The following is a 24,031-nucleotide window of genomic DNA, read 5'->3' as shown; positions in this document are numbered from 1 at the left end:
TTGACTCAGTCTGCCAGTGCAAATGTTCATCTCATGTGGAAACACCCTCACGAGCACACCTAGATTAATGTTTGACCGAATGTCTGGGCACCATGAGACCCAGTCGAGTTAACCTGAAGTTAAACTTCACAGGAGACGATCATAGTCTTTCTGGTGTTTACTTGGAGTGACACGGAGAGCTATTGGAGAGTTTCAAATGGAGGAGATATGAGCAAGTTCTAGTAACATCCCTGGCTGCTGTGCTGAGAATAGATTGTAGGTGACAGAACAGGGAAAGGGCAGATGTTAGGGCAGGGAGAGAAGTTAGGAGGCAATTGAAATAATCTAAGTAAGAAACTTGTACTAGAATGCTACTGGTGGGGATCGTGTAGAAAGATCCTGGCTCTAGACACATTTTTTAGTTTTTGAGACGGAGTCTGGCTCTGTCACCCAGGCTGGAGTGCAGGGGTGCAATCTCGACTCACTGCAACCTCTGCCTCATGGATTCAAGCGATTCTCCTGCCTCAGCCTTCTGAGTAGCTGGGATTACAAGCGCCCACCACCACCCCTGGCTAATTTTTATATTTTTAGTAGATAATGGGTTTCACCATGTTGGCCAGGCTGGTCTCGAACCCCTGACTTCAAGTGATCCACCTGCCTCGGCCTTCCAAAGTGCTGGGACTACAGGCGTAATTACTCTGTACTAAAAACCAGTTTACATGTTGGGAACACATCACCTGGCCTCTAGACACATTTTTAAGATAGAGCCTCTGGGACCACACAGGGCTTTGTTCATAATTTTGTGATGGTGCCTTTCAGTTTGGACTGCAATTGTTTACTTGTTTGTCTCCTACATTCTATTAATCTTTGTAATAATAGCCACATAATAATAATGGCTAACATGATTGGACTGTGTCAGGGACCGAACTTGATGCTGTATATATATAGTTTCATTTGATTCTCACATCAACCCTCTGAACATACTATTATTGCAATTTTCTATAGGAGGTTCATAAAGTCTGGAGATATGGGTACTATTATTTTATATATTTATTTATTTATTTTGGAAACAGGGCCTGGCTCTGTTGCGACGGCTGGAATGCAGGGATTCAATCATAGCTTACTGCAACCTCAAACTCTCAAGCTCAAGTGATCCTCCCACCTCAATCTCCCGAGTATCTGGGCCCACAGACATGCACCACCGTGCCCTGCTGATTATTTTTATTTTTATTTTGTAGAGATGGGGTTTTGCTACGTTTTCCAGACTGGAGTTCTATATTTTTAAGATGGAAGATATCCTTGATGATATACTGTATATTTACCTCCGTTTCAGACTTACAGACACAAGGAGGTTCAGAAGCTTGGCTAGGATCTCACACCAATAAATGCCTAGCACTGTGTTTACTACCTAGCAGGTATTGAGTGAGTGGCATTCATCCCTCCATAAGTAATTATGGTACCCACCCTGTGCCAGACATATGAGGACTGGGAGACAACATTGAAAAGATTGTCAAAGCTGCTTCCTTCATGAAACTTCCATCATGAAACCCCCAAGTATGCCATTCTGATGCAATGGCATACTTGGGGGCCAATGAGTGCCCACTGAGTGGAAGAATTGAAAAAATCCTTGGAGCAGTTAGTAGGGACAGGATAGATGAGAATCTCGAATGCCCAGGTGAGAAGCTTTATTTAGATAAGAAATTGCAATGCTTGTAGTTGGGTAAAGGCAAGAAGACCTCTGGGAAGCGGAACCACACAGGACAGTGCCTTCCCAGCGAATCCACTATTGCTTCCCCCTCATTGCTCTATGGTGCAATCACAGAAAAGCACTGGCCTGATTGAAAACCCTGCTCCTTCTTCTCGATGCTTGGCCAACAGGATGCCTCCTCAGTTGGACTTCAAAGCAAGTGGCTGATCAGCAAGAGAAGTTGCCTCCAGAGCTGGGAGAGTGTGTTGACTCTGTCGCTGCTGTTTAGAGGAGATATTCGTTGGCAAGCAGCTGTGGTTTGCAGCTGAGCATATGTCTAGGAGTGGGGTGGTCCAGATTTCACCCAAGTGCCCCTAATGAGCCTGCAGCTGCTTCCAACGCTGCCTCCCTGTCCCTGCCCCATTCCCCGGCCTGCTCTGCCACCTCCATGACAATCTGCTCTGTGCACAAGGCAGCGTTCATCTCTCCAGCTGTGGAGTGCAGGAGGGACCAGAATCAGCGATCCCTTTCTGGTGTAAGGTCATCCACTGGCACAATAGCCCAAGCAAGGTAGTGGGTAACACAGGGAACTCGCGGAGTGATCAACTGTCCTGAAACTTGGTAATGGCTCTATACTAAAAGGCATAAAATGAAAACAGCCTTAATTTATTTGTTAGAGTCAGGGTCTCACTCTGTCACCCAGGCTGGAGTACAGTGGCTTTTGTGATCATAGCTCACTGCAGCTCTGAACTCCTGTGTGATGGTTAATACTGAGTGTCAGCTTGATTGGACTGAGGGATACAAAGTATTGATCCTGGGTGTGTCTGTGAGGGTGTTGCCAAAGGAGACTAACATTTGAGTCAGTGGGCTGGGGAAGGCAGATCCACCCTTCACCTGGTGGGTACCATCTAATCAGCTGCCAGCAAATATAAAACAGGCAGAAAAATGGGAAAAGAAGAGACTGGTCTCGCCTCTCAGCCTACATCTTTCTCCCTTGCTGGATGCTTCCTGCCCTTGAACACTGGACTCCAAGTTCTTCAGTTTTGGGACTCAGACTGGCTCTCCTTGCTCCTCAGCTTGCAGACATGTATATATCCTATTAGTTATGTCCCTGTACAGAATCCTGACTAATACATCCTGGCTTCAAGTGATCCTCCGGTCTTGGCCTCTCAAAACATTGGAATTACAGGTGTGAGCCACCATGCCCAGTCCCAAACAGCCTTTATGCAGCAAATTTAATTGTAAAGTAAGGCACAGTCAGCTGGTGACATTTACTATTTGGAGGAAGATCCAAGGTGTGGGTTGCAGTGAATACTAGGATTGTAAAGACCTGGGTTCTTGCGTTGGTTCTGCTAGGAGCTGGATGACACTTTGTAAATCACTTGACTGCACCGAGCTGTAGTTTCTCATCAGTAAAATGAAGGAATCAGAACAGATAATAACCAGCATTACCACCACCATCACCACCACCATTATGTTTATGATGTGCCAAGTGTTTCCCATGTATTAATTGCAGGAGTATCAACTATCTCTGTTTCAGGTTTCTCCTTCCTCCTCATTTTAGAAGAACCTTTTCTGCCCCAGTGAAATCTTACATGTAACCAAAAATTAAAATCGAACTGGACTGGATGCAGTGGCTCACGCCTGTAATACCAGCCTTTGGGAGACTGAGGTAGGAGGATCACTTAAGGCCAGGAGTTTGACACCAGCCTGGGCAGCATAGTGAGACCCCTGACTCTACCAAAAAAAAAAAAAAATATATATATATATATATATATATATAAACCGGGCATAGTGGTGCACACCTGTTGTCCTGGCTACTTGGGAGGCTGAGGTGGGAGGATTGCTTCAGTCCAGGAGTTCAAGGCTGCAGTGAGCTATGATGGCACCACTGCACCAGCCTGGGCAATAGAGCAAGATTCTATATCTAAAAAACTAATCAAACAACAACAAAAAAGGGAATCAGCTGCCCCTTACAGGGACATGTATAAGGGAATGTTTATATACTGCTGGTGGAAATGTAAATTAGTTCAGTCACTGTGGAAAGTAGATGGGAGATTTCTCAAAGAACTTAGAACAGAACTACAATTTGACCCAGCAATTCCATTACTGGGTCTCTACCCAAAGGAACATAAATTTTTCTGTTATACCACAAAGACACACACACCCGTCTATTCATCGCAGGGCTACTCATAATAGAAAAAACAAAGAATCAACCTAAATGCCCATCAATAATGGACTGGATAGAGAAAATATAGTCCATATACACCATGGAATACTACACAGCCATCAAAAAGAACAAGATCATATTCTTGGCAGCAACATGGATGGAGCTGCACGCCATTATCCTGAGCAAATTAATGCAGCAACAGAAAACCAAATGTCACGTATTCTCACTTATAAGTGAGAGCTAAATGTTGAGTACACATGAATACAGAGAAGGGAACAACAGACACCAGGGCCTACTTGAGGGTAGGAGGAGGGTGGGAATAGAAAAACTACCTATTGAATACTGTATATGCTGTTCTTGCATTGCTCGAAAGAAATTCTTAAGAGTGGGTAATTTATGAAGAAAAGAAGTTTAATTTGCTCACAGTTCTGCAGGCTGTGCAGGAAGCATAGCTCTGGCATCATCTTCTGAGGAGACCTCAGGAAGCTTCCAATCATGGTGGGAAGTGGATGGGGAGCAGGCATCGCACATGGCAGAGTAGGAGCAAGGGAGAGAGTGGGGCAAGGGAAGTCCCGTGTAGTTTTCAATAACCAGGTCTCAGGAGAACTCACTCACTATGGTGAGAAGAGCAACAAGCCATGAGGGATCTGCCCCCGTGACCCAAACACCTCCTGCCAGGCCCCACCTCCAGCACTGGGAATGACATTTCAACACGAGATTTAGACACACCCAAAGTATATCAGGCACTATGCTTATTTCTGGATGATGAAATAATCTGTACACCAAACCTTCCTTACATGCAATTCTCATATAACAAACCTGCACAGGTATCCTTGAATGTAAAATAAAAGTTGGAAAGAAGAAAACACACACAAACACACACAGACACACACACACACACACACACACACAGAGAACTACTTTGTTTGAAGCAAAAACAAGGGACAGGACCTCCACCCATTTCAGCCATTCAGCCTCCCCTTCTTCCCTGAAGCATCTCCACCTCAGGCTACAGCTAGAAGACCACCAGTAGGGAGCGTATTCGGAATATTCCTATTACTGCTTCTAAGAAATTGCCACAAACTTGGTGACTTAAAACAATATGAATCTGTTCTCTCAGAGTCCTGCAAGCCAGAAGTATCAAACAAGTTTTGCCAGGCTAAAGTCAAGGTATTGGCAGGACCAGCTCCTTCTGGAAGCTCTAGGAGATAATTCATTTTCCCACTTTTCCCAGCTTCTGGGATCGGCCTGCACTGTTTGGCTCATGGCCCCTTCTTCACACCACTTCAGCCCCTTGCTTGTGTCCTCACAGCTCCTGCTCCTCTTCTGTAAGTCAGAGCTCCCCCAGACTCCCTCCAGTAAAAAAGACACTTGTGATTACATTAGACCCATCCAGATATCTAGTGTAATCCCCTATCTCAGGATCCTGAACTTAGTCACATCTTTAGGCCAAGTATTGTGGCTCACATCTGTAATCCCAGCACCTTGAGAGGCCGAGGTTGGTGGATCACTTGAGGTCAGGAGTTTGAGACCATCCTGGCCAACATGGTGAAACCCCGTTTCTACTAAAAATACAAAATTAGTTGGGTGTGGTGGCAGGCGCCTGTAATCCCAGCTACTAGGGAGGTTGAGGCAGGAGGTTCGCTTGGACATGGGAGGTGGCAGTTGCAGTGAGCCATGATCGCACCACTGCACTCCAGCCTGGGTGATGGAGTGACACTTGATCTCAAAAAAACAAACAAAACAAACCAAAACAAACAAATAAACAAAAAACCAACTACATGTTCAAAGCTCCTTTTGCTATGAAAAGTAACATTCATAGATTCCAGGGATTAGGATGGGGAGCTCTTTTGGGGCCATTATTCAGCCTACCACAGTGAGTATCTAACTCACTTCAGCTCCTTTAGCTCTTTCCCACAGTCAGAATTTGGCACATAGACTCACACCAATAATATGCACTTATGTATTCTTTTAAAACATTTTTATTTTATTTTTTCTAGACACAGATTCTCACTCCATTGCCCAGGATGGAGTGCAGTGACACCATCTTGGCTCAGTGCAGCCTTGATCTCCTGGACTCAAGCAATTCTCCTGCCTCAGTCTCTTGAGTAGCCAGGATAACAGGTAGGTATCATCTTACCCAGCTAATTTTTAATATTCCTTGTAGAGATGGGGTCTTTCTATATTGTCCAGGCTGGTCTCAAATTCCTTGTCTCAAGTGGTCCCCCAACCTCAGCCTCCTGAGTAGCAGGGACTACAGGTATGTACCACCATGCCCAACTAGTTAATTCATTTTTTGTAGAGATGAGGGCTGGCCATTTTGCCCAGGCTGGTCTCGAACTCCTGGCCTCAAGCGATTCTCCTCCTTCAGTCTCTTGAGTAGCTAGTGCACTTATGTATGGATGGATTCTTTCCAAGGTTTTTGTGTCCTGATCTGCCCTCCATTCTGATCATCCCTCTACTACGGCAGCAAAGTAGATTGGGCAGGGTTTGTTCTCTGAATCTTAGCGTGGTGAAGCATGAAGCTAGTTCCATGGTAAGATCCCAGCACTCCTCTGTCAGCCCACACTAAGCGTGTCTTTGATCATTGCTGCAATGTCAATAACAATTATTTCTCCTTTCATGATTAGCACCACTTGAGCTAGGTCTAAATGATATCAAAACAGCCAGTCAATTTGGTCAATTTACTCAGTCTGTCAATTTAGTAGAAAATAAAGAAATCAATGAAATTAGTGGTTGGAATGAATTGACAGTTTGTCTCATGGATTTAGTTGAGTCTGAAAACTGTATAGGCAGCTCCAGAGATGAGTCACACCATCCTAAAGGGCCAGTCTACAATCATGGTGATGAAAACAACACCCTTTCTCCAAATTTTCGGGGATGATAACTATTTCAAGCATTTCACAATCATGATCTAATTTTATTGTACCAACATCCTGAGGCAGTTAGGACCATTGAAACAGGGAAGCTAGATAAGAAATTTGGGGTGTGCATGGTGGTATGCACCTGTAATCCCAGCCCTTTAGGAGGCTGAAGTGGGAGGATTGACTGAGCCCAGGAGGTGGAGGCTGCAGGGAGCTATCATCACACCACTGCACTCCAGCCTGGGCAACAGGGCATGACCCTGTCTCTGGAAAGAAAGGAGGGAAGGAAGGAAGGAAAGAAGGAAAGAAGGAAGGAAGGAAGGAAGGAAGGAAGGAAGGAAGGAAGGAAGGAAGGAATTTGAAGATTCACAACTGATATGGTTTGGCTGTGGCCCCACCCAAATCTCACCTTGAATTATAATAATCTCCATGTGTCAAGGGTGGGGCCAGGTGGAGATAATTAAATCATGGGGGTGTTTTCCCCCACACTGTTCTTGTAGTAAGTCTCATGAGATCTGATGGTTTTATAAATAAGAGTTCTCCTGCACAAGCTCTCTTGCCTGCCACCATGTAAGATGTGACTTTGCTCCTCTTTCGCCTTCTACCATGATTGTGAGGTCTCCCCAGCCATGTGGAACTGTGAGTCCATTAAACCTCCTTCTTTTAGAAATTACTCATTCTCGGGTATGTCTTTACTAGCAGTGTGAGAACAGACTAATACAACAACAATAACAATAACAATGTGCATCTCCTAAAATGTGCTAAGAACTGATTTAAACACTTAACATCTATTAGCTCATTTAACCCTCTCAACAAGTCTACAAAGTAGGAACTATTGTTACTTAGATTTTATGAGATGTAAGTTAAGGGCAGAGCTGGGATTCCAAGTTAGATGTCTTAACAACCTGCTTTCCCTCTAGATCAGAAGTTCTCAACCCCGGTTGCACATTTGATTCACTAGAGAGCCTGAAAATACGAAAAGTCGTTCACATAAGGTCATGCATTGCAGCTCTGTTTGTAATAGCAAAAAACTGGAAATAACCCAGAAACAGAGCTATGGCATGTTCCCATGACAGACTACTGTGCAGCTGTAAAAAGGAACGAGGAAGATCTCCACATGGCATAGGGAAGGATTTCCAGCAGGGAGTGAAAAAAGCAGTGTGTGGTATGCTGCTTTCATTCAAGAAAGGAAGGGGTCATGTTTATATGTGTGACATAAATCACATTACATATGTATGTATATATGTTTATATGTGTATATATATTTATATTTTAATATAAGTAAATATACATGTATATATGCATACATTAATTCCTTAAAGTATATGCATATACATGTATAGTCCTTTATATAAAGAAATATACATATATATGTATTTTCCTTAATATAAGGAAGATGTGTCTATATACATATATGTACATGTATATTTCCTTATAAGTGCAGGTATAAGGAAATATACATGTATATAGACATGTATGTACATAAAGAAAACACATGGGCTGGATGCGGTGACTCACGCCTGTAATCCCAGCACTTTGGGAGGCCAAGGTGGGCGGATCACCAGAGGTCAGGAGTTCGAGACTAGCCTGACAAAGTTGGTGAAACCCCATCCCTACTAAAAATACAAAAATAACCAGGCGTGGTGGCAAGTGCCTGTACTCAGGAGGCTGAGGCAGGAGAATTGCCTGAACCCAGAAGGCAGAGGTTGCAGTGAGCTGAGATCGTGCCATTGCACTCAGGCCTGGGTAACAAGAGTGAAATTCCGTCTCAAAAAAAAAAAAAGGAAAAGAAAATACGTGTAACATTTCTTTACATGTAAGGAAATATATATACATGTATATATACATGTATATATATACACACGTATATATACACACATATATACATGTAAATGTCCTTATATTAAATAGGTAAAGATAAACTATAAAATTAAATTTAATAAAAAGAATCCCTGTAGGAAGAGAGGAGTAGAATTGGGGTAGGGGCAGGGATAAGAAGCTGAACTCCTTTGTACCATTTTTAGACTTGACTTTTTGTCTTTTGAACCATATAAATATTTTATGTAATTGTAAAACCAAATTAATTAAAAATAAGCAATTCCAAAATATGAAGATAAAATGAAACAAATGCATCCAAATATTTTATCTAGTTGGAATAAAACAGAAAGAATTAACGATTCCAAGTACCTGTAAAATGTAGTAATTGATTGCTTCTTGGCCTTTTCTGTCTCCTGAAATGTGCTAAAAACTGAGTGAAGCACTTACATATATTAGCTCATTTAATCTCTCAAGAAATCTACAAGGTAGGAACTACTGTAACTTTGATTTTACGAGGCGTAAGTTAAGGGCAGAGCTGGGATTCAAAGTTAGTATCTGTTTTTGATCTACACTGTTAGGTCAAGTGTAGTATCTGCTCTCAAGTGTTTAAGAATGTAGTAATTTGACTATACATTCTTAGTAAGATAAACCCTAAGGACAAAAAGCTGGGGAAAATTTCAGCTGTTTTCAGTAATCATATTGTTGATAGTAGTTGATACCATCATTTGGAGACTATTGTGTGTTGTATGGGATTAAACAAATGAATAATCATAAACTGAGATTTCTTTTTTTAATGTGAGAAAGTTTACACATGTAAAACCAATGAATTAAGAACTCTGTAGTCCAGAATTTGAATTAGAAATATGATATAAACTCATATTTTCTTCAAAAACAAAGCACTTTTTATAGTTCTGTCCTCTAAAAAGGCCTAGAAACAGTTACCAATTCAGTAGCAATAAGTACGCTTAGCCCCCAGATTGTGGTCTCTAAATGCTATTTTGCAAAAAAACAAACCAGGGCCTCTTAGAGAAATAAATTGCCTAAATTCTAGGTTTGGGGCAGGAATGTATACACGAGCCTGGAACATCTTGCCACACCAGACACAAGGATCATCTGTTAGTGATGACAACAGAAGGATCATCTCAGAAGGACTCAGGAGCCAAACTAAATAGACTCTCACTGCCAAAGGTAGGGTATTCAATCAGAATAAGAGTAATAATAGCAGCAGATTGAAGCCATCAAATATGTTCATATTAATGAGTTCTTAATGATACTAGAATAAACCACAACTACAAACCTTCGGTCACCTTGGGAGAACACTAGGGAACCAGTTCCTTCTTTTGGAAGCTGGTAAATGAAGTGAATGTATCAAGTATTTATTCTGCCTTTCTTATTTGAACCATACCTTATATATGTATATACATATATACTTTTTGTATATTTCCTTATCCACAAAGTAGATAAAAGAACATTTCTCTTTATGGAAGCATTCTAGCAAACAATTCTAAATCCATAGAACTGAATTTATTTTTATTTTTTTGTTTTTATTGAGACAGAGTCTCACTCTGTGGCCCAGGCTGGAGTGCAGTGGCGTCATCTCAGCTCAGTGTAGCCTCCACCTCCCGGGTTCAAGTAATTCTCCTGCCTCAGCCTCCCGAGTAGCTGGGATTACAAGCACACGCCACCATGCCTGGCTAATTTTTTGTATTTTTAGTAGAGACGGGGTTTCGGCTTGTTGGCCAGGCTGGTCTTGAATTCCAGGCCTCAAGTGATCTGCCTGCCTTGACCTCCCAAAGTGCTGGGATTACAGGCATGAGCCATAGCGTCCAGCTGCTAAATTTCTTTTAACCTATAAATTACTCCTCTCACTTTCCTTTTTACTGAGCCTTTTTTTTTTTTTTTTTTTTTTTTTTAGACGGAGTCTTGCTCTGTTGCCCAGGCTGGAATGCAGTGGCACTATCTCGGCTCACTGCAGGCTCTGCCATTCTCCTGCCTCAGCCTCCCAAGTAGCTGGCACTACAGGCGCACACTGCCACGACTGGCTAATTTTTTCTGTTTTTTAAGTAGAAACGGGGTTTCACCGTGTTAGCCAGGATGGTCTCGATCTCCTGACCTCGTGATCCGCCCGCCTCAGCCTCCCAAAGTGCTGGGGTTACAGGCGTGAGCCACCGTGCCCGGCCTACTGAGCAATTTTTTAAAGAAGAAATGAGGACAGTGTCTTGCAAGGTTTCTTTTCATCTAGATTTTGCTGATTGAAGCTCCATGATGTAATTTAACACACTGTCCCTGTATTTGCTGAAAATTGGTAGTTAGATCTGGAGACCTAATACATTTCAATTTTGAATTATTTGATAAGACTACTTCATAGGTGGTCAGGACTTTCAAAAAGACAATATTCTAGCCAGGCGTGGTGGCTTATGCCTGTAATCTCAGCACTTTGGGAGGCTGAGGCAGGACCATTGCTTGAGGCCAGGAATTAAATACTAGCCCCGGCAACATAGTGAGATCCTCACTCTACAAAAAATACAAAGAAATTAGCTGGGTGTGGTGGTGTGTGCTTGTAGTCCCAGCTGCTCATCACCTGGGCTTAGGAATTCAAGGCTGCAGGGAGCAGTGACTGTGCTATTGCATTCCAGCATAGGTCACAGGCTGGAACGTATCTATACACATTATATATACACATTATATTCACACACATACATACATATATGTCTTTAATAGATATTACTATATATTATTTAATCTTTAAAATAATATTGATAATATCTATTAAAGACATATATATGTATGTATGTGTGTGTATATAATGTGTATATATAATGTATATAAAATGCGTGTGTATATATTATATATAATGTGTATATATAGTTATAAAACAACAGGGGAAATTAGATTTTGAGTGATTATTTGAGAAATTATTGTTATATGAGAGATTATTATTAATTTTTTGTGTGATAATGACATTGTGATTTCTTTTAAAGTGTTCTTATTTTTTCAGGAAATATAATCTGAATATCAAGTAAATATGGCATCTGGATTTGCTTCAAAATAATTATTTTTGGGCCAGGCATGGTGGCTCATGCCTGTAATCCCAGCACTTTGGGATGCCAAGGCCGGTGCATCACCTGCAGTCAGGAGTTCGAGACCAGCCTGGCCAACATGGTGAAATCCCATCTCTACTAAAAATACAAAAATTAGCAGGATGTGGTGGTAGGTGCCTGTAATCCCAGCTACTTGGGAGTCTGAGGCAGGAGAATCGCTTGTACCCAGGAGGCAGAGGTTGCAGTGAGCCGAGATTTCACCACTGCACTCCAGCCTGGGCAACACGAGCGAAACTCCATCTCAAAAAAAACCCCAAAAAACAAAAAAAACACAATTATTTTGGGGTGGAGAGGGAAATGGGTGGAAGCAGAGGTTGAAACAAGATTGATCTGGAGTTGTGAGTTACTGAAACTTGATGAGGTATACGAGGGTTCATCATGGTGATCTCTGTAAGTTGTATATTCTTAAAATTTTCTATCTAAAATGTTAAAAAAGTTATGGAGTAAAAAATCCTTATCGAATTGCCTGTGGTAGTGTCTGGGTTCAGTTTTGTCTTTCCCTTTTAAAGTTCCCTAGGTGATTTTAATATGCAGCACTAATTCCGGAAGCTCCTTTGATTTTCCTTAACAACCTTTCTGCAGTGGGGTTTGGAATTCAGTCCCTCTAGAGAGACGCCGTCCTTGGGGGGGCCACTCTCTCCCTTGTGATGGACTTCATCTCGAAACTTTTTCATTTACTTTGGTTTCAGGGTTGCAAGATCTACTTTTCTATTAGTTTTTCTAATTTCCCTAGCTGGTTTGAAACTTCAGGAAGTTAATAGCCATTTTGTATTTGGCTTATTTTGCCCTCGAGGCCTCGGAGAATGCCTGCCAATAATAAGCTGACCCATTTTTAGAAACAGGGTGTGGTTCTTAAGACTTCACCATCTCTTTCCCTCAAACAGGAAATGGGCGTGTTCATGGGCATCTGCCCGGAAATCAGTTCAATTCAATTTTAAGATACTGGATGGGCCGGGTGTGGTGGCTCAAACCTGTAATCCCAGCACCTGGGGACGCCGAGGTGGGAGGATTGCTTGAGACCAGGAGTTCGAGACCAGCTTGGGCAACACAGCCACACCCTAGCTCTACAAAAAATTAAATGAAAAATTATTCAAGTGCGGGGGCGCATGCCTGTAGTCCCAGCTACTCAGGAGGCTGAGGCAGGAGGATCACTTGAACCCAGGAATTCAAGGCTGCAGTGAGCCATGATCATGCCACTGCACTTCAACCTGGGAGAAAGAATGAGGTTCCATTTCATAAAAAGGAAGGAAGGAAGGAAGGAAACGCACACATGGCTGTAGGAGGGAGTTAGCAATCATCCAGGAAGAGGAAGCAGGTGTGAGAAATTCCTAAGGGGAGGCCACCCATTGTGGCTTATATCTGTATTCCCAGCACTTTGGGAGGCCGAGGCAGGGGGATCACTTGAGGTCAGGAGTTCAAGACCAGCCTGGCCAACATGGTGAAACCCTGTCTCTACTAAAAATGCAAAGATTTGCCGGGCGTGGTGGTGTATGCCTGTAGTCTCAGCTACTCAGGAGGCTGAGGCAGAAGAATCGCTTGAACCCAGGAGGTGGAGGTTGCAATGAGCCGAGACTGTGCCACTGCACACTGCCACTGCACTCCAGCTTGGGTGACAGCATAAGACTCTGTCTTAAAAAAAAAAAAAGACCACCCCTTAATTCCATGCACAAAATGCTGGACGAGAACAGAATTTCCCCAGAGTGGGGCAAGAATGTTGGGCCTATCAGCTCCATCTAGCAACACTGGTTGGGTGCAACCCATGCAGTTGTACAGTGTCAGGCACTTGGTTAATGCTCTGCTGTTGCTGTCTTGAAATTCTTAATCATTTTTAAACAAGAGGTCCTACATTTTCATTTTGCACTGGCCCCCTACCAATTTTGCCCTGGTTGAGAGGAATGATTTTGAATGTGACGTTGTAGGGAGGGTCAAACCATCTCTTGATTCAGGCCCAAAAGATCTGGTAACTTGGAAGCCTAGGTGAGGGGTGTGTTAAACAGAATTTTCTTTCTTTCTTTTCCTTCCTTCCTTCCTTTCTTCCTTCCTACCTTCCTTCCTTCCTTCCTTCCTTCCTTCCTTCCTTCCTTCCTTCCTTCCTTCCTTCCTTCCTTCCTTCCTTTCTTTTTCTTTTTAGAGAAGGAGTTTCACTCTTGTTGCCCAGGCTGCAGTGCAATGGCATGATCTCGGCTCACCGCAACCTCCGCCTCCCAGATTCAAGCGATTCTCATGCCTCAGTTTCCTGAGTAGCTGGGATTACAGGCATGCGCCACCACGCTCAGCTAATTTTGTATTTTTAGTAGAGAAAGGATTCCTCCATGCTGGTCAGGCTGGCCTTGAACTCCCAACCACAGGTGATCCGCCCACCACGGCCTCCCAAAGTGCTGGTATTACAGGTGTGAGCCACCGCGCCTGGCCGCAGAATTTTCTTTTTGGAGACAGGGTTTCACTCTGTTGCCCAGGCTGCAGTGCAGTGGTAAACTCCTGGAACTTCCTGCAGCCTCAAACTCCTGGACTCACAGGATCCTCCCACCTCAGCCTCGCAAGGAGCTAGGACTATAGGTGCACGTTACCATGCCAGCTAGTTTCTTTTTTTAATTTTTTAATTTTTTATTTTTTATTTTTAGCAGAGAAAGGGCCTCACAGAGTTGCCCAGGCTGTTCTCCAAGTCCTGGCTCCAAGTGATTCTCCCGCTTTCGCCTCTCAAAGTGTTGGGATTACAGGCATGAGCCACTGCATTTGGCCAGTACAAGTATTCAAAGTACTGGTGGAAGGACTTTTCCCCTGAACTCAATCTGTCCTAAGCACGTGCCAGCACAGTGGACAGGGCAGGAGAGATCAAACATCTTCTGGTTAGGAGATTATATGCTCAGAGGGGCATGTGAGCCACCCAGGACTCTGCTGGGGAATGGGGTATGTTAGGAAGAGGAGCAGGAATTATTTCAGGAATTCCTTCCTCAAGGCTGTGAGCCCAGAGGAACACAGCTGGGCTACACAGCTGGGCCAGCTCTGTCTTAATACCTTGGGCTGCTATAACAGAATGCTTGAATCTGTATGGCTTAGAAACAACAGAACTTTATTATTCATGGTTCTGGAGCCCGGGAAGTTCAAGATCAAGGTGCCAGCAGATTCAGCGTCCGGAGAGCTCGCTTCCTGGTTCGTAGACTGCTGTCTTCTTCCTGTGCCCTCCTATAGCAAAAGGACAAGGAAACTCCGTGGCGTCCCTTTCATAAGAGCACTAATTACATTCCTAAGGGTTCTGCCTGCATGCTCTAATCACCGTACCGAAGTCCTACCTCCAGATGTCATTACATTGGGGATTGGGTTTCAATATATAGATTTTGGGAGGACACAAACATTGTCTAGAGCCATCTCTGAGTCCATTCTCCTTCCCATTTTATGAGACCCGTTATACAGGGAAACCTAGCCCTTCACTGTCTCATTCAGCAGAACATGCACATATATACGTTTACATTTGTGTACACACACTCACACACACACAATTCCAGACAGAGGTTTTCTTAAACTCTTTTTTTTTTTTGAGACACAGTCTTACTCTGTCTCCTAGGCTGGAGTGCAGTGGTGCAATCAAGGCTCACTGTAGCCTTGACCTCTGTGGCTCAAGCAATCCTCTTATGTCAGCCTCCTGAGTCGTTGGGACTACAGGCATGCACCACCATGCCCGGCTAATTTTTAAAAATTTTTTTAGTAAAGACAAGGTCTCACTATATTGCCCAGGCTGGTCTCGAACTCCTGAACTCAAGTAATCTGCCTCCCTCAGCCTCCCAAAGTGCTGGGATTATAGGCATGAGCCACCGCACCTGGCCCCATACATAGTGTTAAGCCATGGAGTTCTAATGGCAAAGAAGACAGATAAGGTCTTTGTTCTCATTGTGTAGGATCATGAGGCAGATGGATAGAATGATGGCAGGCAGATATTGGAGTTCCAGATAGTGTTAGAAAATGTGGGGGTGGGATGTGTTAAGTGGACCATTTAAAGTTTAGTCTTCCTCTGAAATTTTGACCCAACCTTGAAAACAATCAAACTTCTATATTTCCTGTCACCCAGGCTGGAGTGCAGTGGCGCCATCTCGGCTCACTGCAGTCTCCACCTCCTGGGTTCAAGCGATTCTCCTGCCTCTGCCTCCTGAGTCACTGAGATTACAGGCACCCGCCACCATGCCTGCCTAATTTTTGTATTTTTGGCAAAGATGGGGTTTCCCCATGTTGGCCAGGCTGGTCTCGAACTCCTGCCCTCAAGTGATCCTATTGCTTCGGCCTCCCAAAGTGCTGAGATTTCAGGGGTGAGCCACTGCGCCTGGCCCTTCATTTTCAAATATGCTGAATAATAGGATTTAATTAAAAGAGACATGATTGAACATCATCATAATAGCCAAAATAACCTTTGAAAAATTATTTTACAGTAGCGGTTCTCCAAGTGAGGTCCCTGGATCAACAACAATCGGGATTATTCAGGAGATGTGAATTTTCAGGCCTACCCAGATCTATGGAATCAGAAACTCTTGGAGTAGAGCTCAACGGTCTGTGGGTTAAGAAGTCCTCTGGGTAATTCAAATGCATGGTAAGGTTGTGAGTCACTGTTGCCCACTGTTGTAAGTCACCTCTCCTCGCACTTTAAACCCTGTTGAATTACGAATGGGTCTGACACCCTCCCATGTGTGAGAACCTGACTGTTTACAAAGGAAGAGCTTTCCCACCCCCTGGCTCATTTGTTCTGATTGACACCCGGGCCGCCAGGCAGCCCTGTTAGCTACTTCTTATTGTTTCCCGTCTTTAAAATCTACCTCATGGAGTTTTCATCAAGTTACAATTCCGCCTAGCAGAAGATTACAGGAGAAGAGATAGAGTGAGAAATGCGAGTGGAGAGCTTCATGTGAAAAAGGACAAAAGATGGAGGGGGGTATTTGGTTGATTTTTGCCAGCTATTGCAGTCTCTTCCTCATTTATCTATCATATCTATGTATCTATCCATGTATGCATGTATGTATCATCTATCTATCTATCTATCTATCTAGCTAGCTAGCTAGCTATATTATCTATTCTCAAGCTGCTATGAAGAAATACCCAAGACTGGTTAATTTGTAAAGGAAAGAGGTTTAATTGACTCACAGTTCCACATGGCTGGGGAGGCCTCAGGAAACTTACAATCATGGCGGAAGGCACCTCTTCACAGGGTGGCAGGAGAGAAAACGAGGGAAAGCAGGGGAAATGCAAGATGCTTATAAAACTATCAGATCTTGTGAGTCTCACGCATTATCACAAGAACAGCATGGGGAAAGCTACCCCCATGATTCCGTTACCTCCGCCTGGTCCTGCCCTTGACATGTGGAGATTATGGGGATTACACTTCACAGTGAGATTTGGGTGGGGACACAGAGCCAAATCGTATCTCTGTCTATCTATCTATCTATCTATCTATCTATCTATCTATCTATCTATCTATCTATCTATCATCTATATATTTAGCTATCATCTATTTATCTAGCTGTATATCATCTATCTATTATCTATCATCTATCTGTGTTTGTCTACCTGTCTTTCTTCTATTTATCTAACTATCCTAGTGTGTGTCCTTCTGTTAGTCTGTCTGTCCCTCTGTGTACCTGTCTCTTTGACTGTCTACCTATATGTCTGTATGTGTATCTATTCATGTATTTGCATTTTGTTTTTTTGAGACAGAGTCTCACTCTGTTGCTCAGGCTCAGCTGGAGTGCAGTGGTGTGATCTTGGCTCACTGCAACTTCTGCTGCCTGGGTTCAAATCATTCTCCTGCCTCAGCCTCCCGAGTAGCTGGGATTACAGGCATGCACCATTATGCCCAGATAATGTTTGTATTTTTAGTAGAGACAGGGTTTTGCCATGTTGGCTAAGTTGGTCTCAAACTGCTGACCTCGGGGTTATCTGTCCACCTCAGCCTCCCAAAGTGCTGGGATTACAGGCGTGAGCCACCGCACCCAGCCTACATATTTTTTTTTTTTTTAACTGAAGTGAAGGACAATGGAAAGTGAAAAGGAAGGGAAAGAGGGAGAAAAGGACTTGAGTAAAATTTTTAACCTCTAGGAGCCTCAGATTCTTCAGATGTCAAAGAAGCAGGTGTGTGGGTGGGGGTGAGTGAACGCAGATGTTGTTGCGTGTGTGTATAAAAGTATCATTTCACAAGATTCTCATCAGGCTTTGGTGAGTACCTTTGTTCCAACAAATCTTCTGACCTACACAGAACGTGGTCAGTTAATGGGAATAGCAGTTGAGCCTGAAAGGGGAAGGAATGGGGGACTGGAGGGGAAGGAGGGAACTGTGAGGTGCAGACTGATCAGGAGGGAGGAGGTGGAGAAGGCAGGAGAGAAGCAGATCACAGGAAAGACAATTGCAGAGAAGAAGATTGCAGGTTCAGGGCCAGGCCGAGGTGGCGGGAGCAGGCAAAGTCAAATGATTGCAGATGTGAATGGGGAGTCGAAGGTGGAAGAGCCTAGAGGTGTTCTAATAAAGACATCTCAGAAATAAGGGGGAAAAGCACTTTTTATGGCAGCAACCAAAGAACCTAAATGAACATGTCTTTAAATGAATTGCATGTTGATGTTTCAGGAGCCAAGTTGTGCCAAGCCTGCCTGGGGATGCTTCTCCCACCACTTTTCCACCCATTCCCGACCAAGCTGTGAAAATATATACCTGTTTCTCTCTCCAAGTCATTCTGCCAACTAATTATCTGTAAAGATTCAAATCATGAACTGAAACACCACAGCTTTTTATGGGCACTAGGGGAGTATTAAATAGGGAGATTGGAAGCAAAATTACAGTTCCCCCAATAGATTTTGTGGGGGGATTGATAAAAATCTGCTTTTAATTAAAAATATAAAGAAACAAGCCATCCTATGCATAAACAGGGAAGTCTTTGGGGCCTAGTCCCACGGGCAAACGCCGATAGATGCCTACTGGGATTTTGGCCTCTGCTGCCTGGCTTGTGGGCCTCCGGGAGGAGTGATTGATGGGCTGGCTGGATTTTCGGCTGAGAGGCCTTGCTAATAGATACACGAAAACAGAGGCTGTAATGCAGCTCACAAGATGAAGTAATGCGCTTGCCTCTGTCTAGGTGGGGAATTCAGCCAAGCCCTGTGTTTTAAATAAAATGAGGCTTTTGTTGTTCTTGGCATGGGCTCGCTGGTGCAGGCTAACCTTGGCATCCGTGTGCCAGACTTTCTCTAGCGTGCGGCTGCGGGATTGACTATCAGAGACCATCCAAGGGCAAGGATACTGGGTTCTGGGGACTCTGCACCTCCAAGCCTGTTCCTGTGTCATGAAAGGCATGGCTATCTACTTAGTTGTTCAAGTTTAAAAGCTAGGAATAATCAGCTTTCATTCTTCCGAAATCACAAACCTATCTTAAATCTGTTCATTTTTCTCTGTTTTTCATTGCTACCACCCTATGTCTGCCACCAACATCTCTTACCTGAATTCTATAAAGCCCTCTCAATTAATCTGTTATTTCCATTGCTCACCCCTCCACAATCCACCTTCCTGCTAAAGTCCAAATAATTCTTTTTTGTACAATCCTCGGCAGGAAATACAGTACAGCCCAGTGCTTCCTACAGGAACTGAAAATCCAGATGGCCTGAATTTCAATTCCAGCTTCCACCTCCTGTGGGCTGTGCAAGCTTGGCAAGCTCCTTAACCTCCCCATGCCTCGGTTTCCTCGGCTGTAAGATGGGGATGATGGTACCTACCTCACGCAAATTTTTGATAATTGATTTGGTGTAAATAAAGTACTCTAACAGTACCTCATAGTAAATGTTAATTTACTATACATATAAGTCTTAGTAAACATATGCACCTTGCTATAAATATAAAGGCTAGCTATTATTTTGCTTATTATTCTCATCAACTTCCCCTTACTTTTATTTTTATTTATTTATTTATTTTAGAGACAAGGTCTTGCTCTGTGGCACAGGCTAGAGTGCAGTGGTGTGATCATAGCTCACTGCAGCCTTGAACTCCTGGACTCAAGTGATCCTCCCACCTCAGCCTCCAGAGTTCCCAAGACTACAGGCATGTGCCACCATGCCCAGCTAATTTATTATTAATATTTTTTGTAGATACAGGGTCTCACTATGTTGCCCAGGCTGGTCTCAAACTCCTAGCCTCAAGCGATCCTCCCATCTCGGCCTCTCAAAGTGCTGGGATTATAGGTGGGAGCCACTGCACCAGGCTCCCCTCGCCTTTAGACAACCCCAGACTTCTCCGCATGACCCCGAGACCATGCATCATCTGGGTTCCACTAGTGTCTCAATTCCTGGTTCTCTCACTCACTGTGCTCCAGCCACACTGGCCTCTCTGTTCCTCAGAGCAGGATGAGGAGCAAGACCAGATTGACGATTGAGAGCTGGGGTCCTCATCTGCAGGAGGGTCCCCAGGGTAGGGCAAGGAGAGAGGAAATGGGCTCACCTATTGCTGACTTGAGGGGATGTGAGGCCAGGGGTCCTAGTGAGCTCTGAACTCCCCTTCATCCTGATTATACCTCACAGTATCCATGACTGTGGTTTGGTCCTAAAAATGCAAACAGAGGGCTGGGCAAGATGGCTAACACCTGTATAATTCCAGTGTTTTGGAAGGCTGAGGTGGGAGGATCGCTTGAACCCAGGCATTCACAACCATCCTGGGCAACGTAGTGAGACCTTGTCTCTAAATAAATTTTTAAAAATTAGCCAGGTGTGGTGGTATACACCTGTATTCCCAGTTACTTCGGAGACTAAGGTGGGAGGATTGCTTGAGCCCAGGAGTTGGAGGCTACAGTAAGCTATGATTGTACCACTGCACTCCAGCTTGGGTGACACAGTAAGACCCTGTCTCTAAGAACAAAAATGCAATCAGGAAGAATGAGATCATACCAAACACTGGTTTTTCCAGGGCTGCTGTCATCAAGAATGTGAACCGGATCTGATTGTGAAGCTCTTCCCTTCAGTAAGAAATAATTAAACACCTATGATGCACAGAGCATCAGGCTAGAGCTGAAGATCCCATCCATTCACTCATTTATTCATTAGTCCACAAATACTTACTGAGCATTGTCTATGCATCAGGTACCAGTTTAGGTGCTTGGGTGTATTAGTCTGCTCTCATGCTGCTGATAAAGACATACCTGAGACTGGGTAGCTTATAAAGAAAAAGAGGTTTAATGGACTCACAGTTCTACATGACTGGGGAGGCTTCACAATCATGGCAAAAGGCAAAAGGCATGTCTTACATGGTGGCAGGCAAGAGAGAGCTTGTGCAGGGAAACTCACCTTTATAAAACCCTCAGATCTCTTGAGACTTATTCATTATCATGAGAACAGTATGGGAAAGACCTATCCCCATGATTGAATTACCTTTCACTGGGTCCTTCCCATGACACATGAGAATTACAGGAGCTATAATTCAAGATGAGATTTGGGTGGGGACACAGCCAAAACATATCACTGGAATATGTCTGTGAGCAAAATAAAGATTTCCATTCACAAGGAGCTTACAGAGTGAGTGGAGAAAGAATAAATCTCCACTTAAAACAGTAAGTATAAATAGAATACATTTTTATAATATGATAAATGTAATAAAGATATATTATTTAATATATATAATATAAAAATACAATACATATAGTAAATAAATTCATGTATAATAAATTATTCTGGGTAACATAAAAAGCACAGGAAGGTCACAGGAGTACAGGGGTGAGGTGCAGTTTTAAATACAGTAGATAGGGTAGGCCTTGCTGAGAAAGTGACATTTGAGGAAAGTCTAAACGGAGGTGAGTGAGTGATCCAGGCTGCCCCATGGCAGAAGAGCATTTAGGCAGATCCACCAGCCTTTGCAAAGGCTTTAGCCTCCTAAAGGTTTATTGAAAATCACTGACATAAGGCAGATTGATTAATAGGAGGAAAAGCATGCAAATTTATTTAATACATATACACAAGATCTTTCAGAATAAAGACCCAACCTCTCAATGAGTTACAGAAGATTGTATGCCATCTTGGCAGGGTGCAACGGCTCATGCTTGTAATCCTAACACTTTGGGAGGCCCAGGCAGGAGGATTGCTTGAAGTCAGTTCAAGACCAGAAGCTTATAGACCATTTTGAGGTTACAGAAAAAATGGAGGCCTGGATCCTGGTAAAACAGGTTATGGGAAAGGAGCAGGGAGAAGAATTCTGTTGAGGAGATTACTAGGGAGAATGAATGGATTGGGGAACTTGTAAACAGTTCTCTTTGGAATTTAAATGATCATTGGAGACAATCCTTATACTTGTAAAAGAGTCTGTTCAGGTGTGGTTACGTCTTGGTCTCCTTTTCTGCAATAGACAATGAGATAGACAAAGGAGAAGGAAAACAGTTGTTCTCCCTGGAGGTTCTGGATCTCAGGCAGATAAAGGAATTTCATCTTCTCAGGTGTGGTGATGGGGAGGCCAGAGAGACCTTGAAGCTCCTTCATTTCAGAATGTCTAAATGCCATATTTTGGGGTACTGGTTTCTGAGCTAGTGGGTGTGAGAGACAAGAGGCAGAACAACCATACTGAGAGTGTTCCAATACGCCGTCAGGCAGACATGAGCACGTCAGGAGAGGACACCCCCACACCAAACCCAGAAACATCAAGAGACCATCAGGTGATGGTCAGGTGGGTGGCTGTTACGCTGTCTCTCTAAAATATAATTGGTCGCAGCCAGTGTCAGGGAAAGGCAGTCTCCCCATAGACAAGAAAAACCTGAAACTGGTGATCAGCAGCTTCCCACTAAGACCTCAGGAGCTGGGTGAGTGGGCTCAAGCATGCACCCTAAGAGGCAAAATGGCTGAGTCTCACTGGTGTATGACCTTCCTCTAGGAAAACTAGACTGGTAAGGGATGAACGCCCCAAGTGAGCATGCGTACAATTTCAGAAACACACCGTGCACGCGGCCCCTCCCAGATGCTGGAAGGCCACTGTGCATGTGGACAGCCCAACCCGTGGGAAGAATCAGGGGAGAAGGGATGCAACCCTCCGGAAGCAGGTCAACCTATAAAACCCCAAGTCCAAGGTCAAACTTCACTTGATCTCTCAAGTTGCCTGTGTGGTCCTCTTTCAAGTGTACTTTACTTCCTTTCATTCCTGTTGTAAAGCTTTTGAATAAACTTTCATTCCTGCTCTAAAACTTACGTGAATCTCTTCCTGTGCCCTATGCCCCTCGGTAGAATTCTTTCTTCCGAGGAGGCAAGAATTGACGTTGCTGTAGACTCATGTAGATTTGCTGCTGCTAACAAAAGTGCCCCACCTACAGAGACTCCTTGTATCTTGTTCACCTACTGTGCTCTCGGCACATAGTAGGTGCTCACTAAATAGTTCTGAAATGAATGAATCCCTAGGACGTGGCTGCTGGTTGAATGTGGGGCAAGAGAGAAAGAACAGAGTGAGGACCAGGCCATCAAGTGCAGTAAAGGCTCAAGGCATGAGTTACGCTCAGGAGAAATAGGAAAGGAGAAGGAGAGAGACAAACAAACAAATGAAAACCGGAAAACAAAGGAGAACCAGAAATAAGAAGACAAAAACTCAACCACACATGACCAAAGACATGGGCTCCAACCCCTAGCTGGGGCTTCTAGACCCATGGGGTGCAGAGACCTGCTTACTTTAAAGCCAAGTTTCTCTATAGAAAAGAATCCCAGCCCAAGAGACAGACTTCTTGGGTTGAAATCCCAGCTGACCCTCCTGCTAGCTCTGTGATCCTGGGCAAATTACCTCATCACCGTCAGTGCCTCAGTTTCCTGGGGTGATTGTGAGGATGAAAAAAACAGTACTCGCTTATGGCAGCACCTAGCATATAACAAGTGTCTGATGCACTTAGCTGCTCCTGTTAATTATTATTGTTGTTATTATTTTGAGATGGAGTCTCACTCTGTCGCCCAGGCTGGAGTGCAGTGGTGTGATCTTGGCTCACTGCAATCTCCACCTCCTGGGTTCGAGCAATTCTCCTGTGTCAGCCTCCTGAGTAGCTAGGATTACAGGTGTGTGCCACCATGCCTGGCTAATTTTTTTTTTTTTTTTTTTAATTAGTAGAGACGGGTTTTCACCATGTTGGCCAGGCTGGTCTCGAACTCCTGACCTCATGATCCGCCCGCCTTGGCCTCCCAAAGTGTTGGGATTACAGGCGTGAGCCATGGCACCTGGTTGTTAATTGTTATTACAAGAGAAGAGAGCCCAGTACAAGGTGTAGAGGCATGGGACACCAACATAGGGCCACGTTGGGCTGATGGGTGCCAGAGGCTGTGGCTGTGGGTTGTAGCCATTGGTTCTGTCTGTCCTTGAACTCAAGGTCCCAGGACAGATTGATGGAGCCAAGCAGTCTGCAGGACTGGGAGGCAGGAGGCAGCTTCTAGGGGTGCCAGAAGAGAGAAAAAGT

Source organism: Macaca mulatta, chromosome 3 (genome assembly GCF_049350105.2).
Source record: "Macaca mulatta isolate MMU2019108-1 chromosome 3, T2T-MMU8v2.0, whole genome shotgun sequence".
NCBI lineage: Eukaryota > Metazoa > Chordata > Mammalia > Primates > Cercopithecidae > Macaca > Macaca mulatta.
This window is presented reverse-complemented; position numbering follows the sequence as displayed.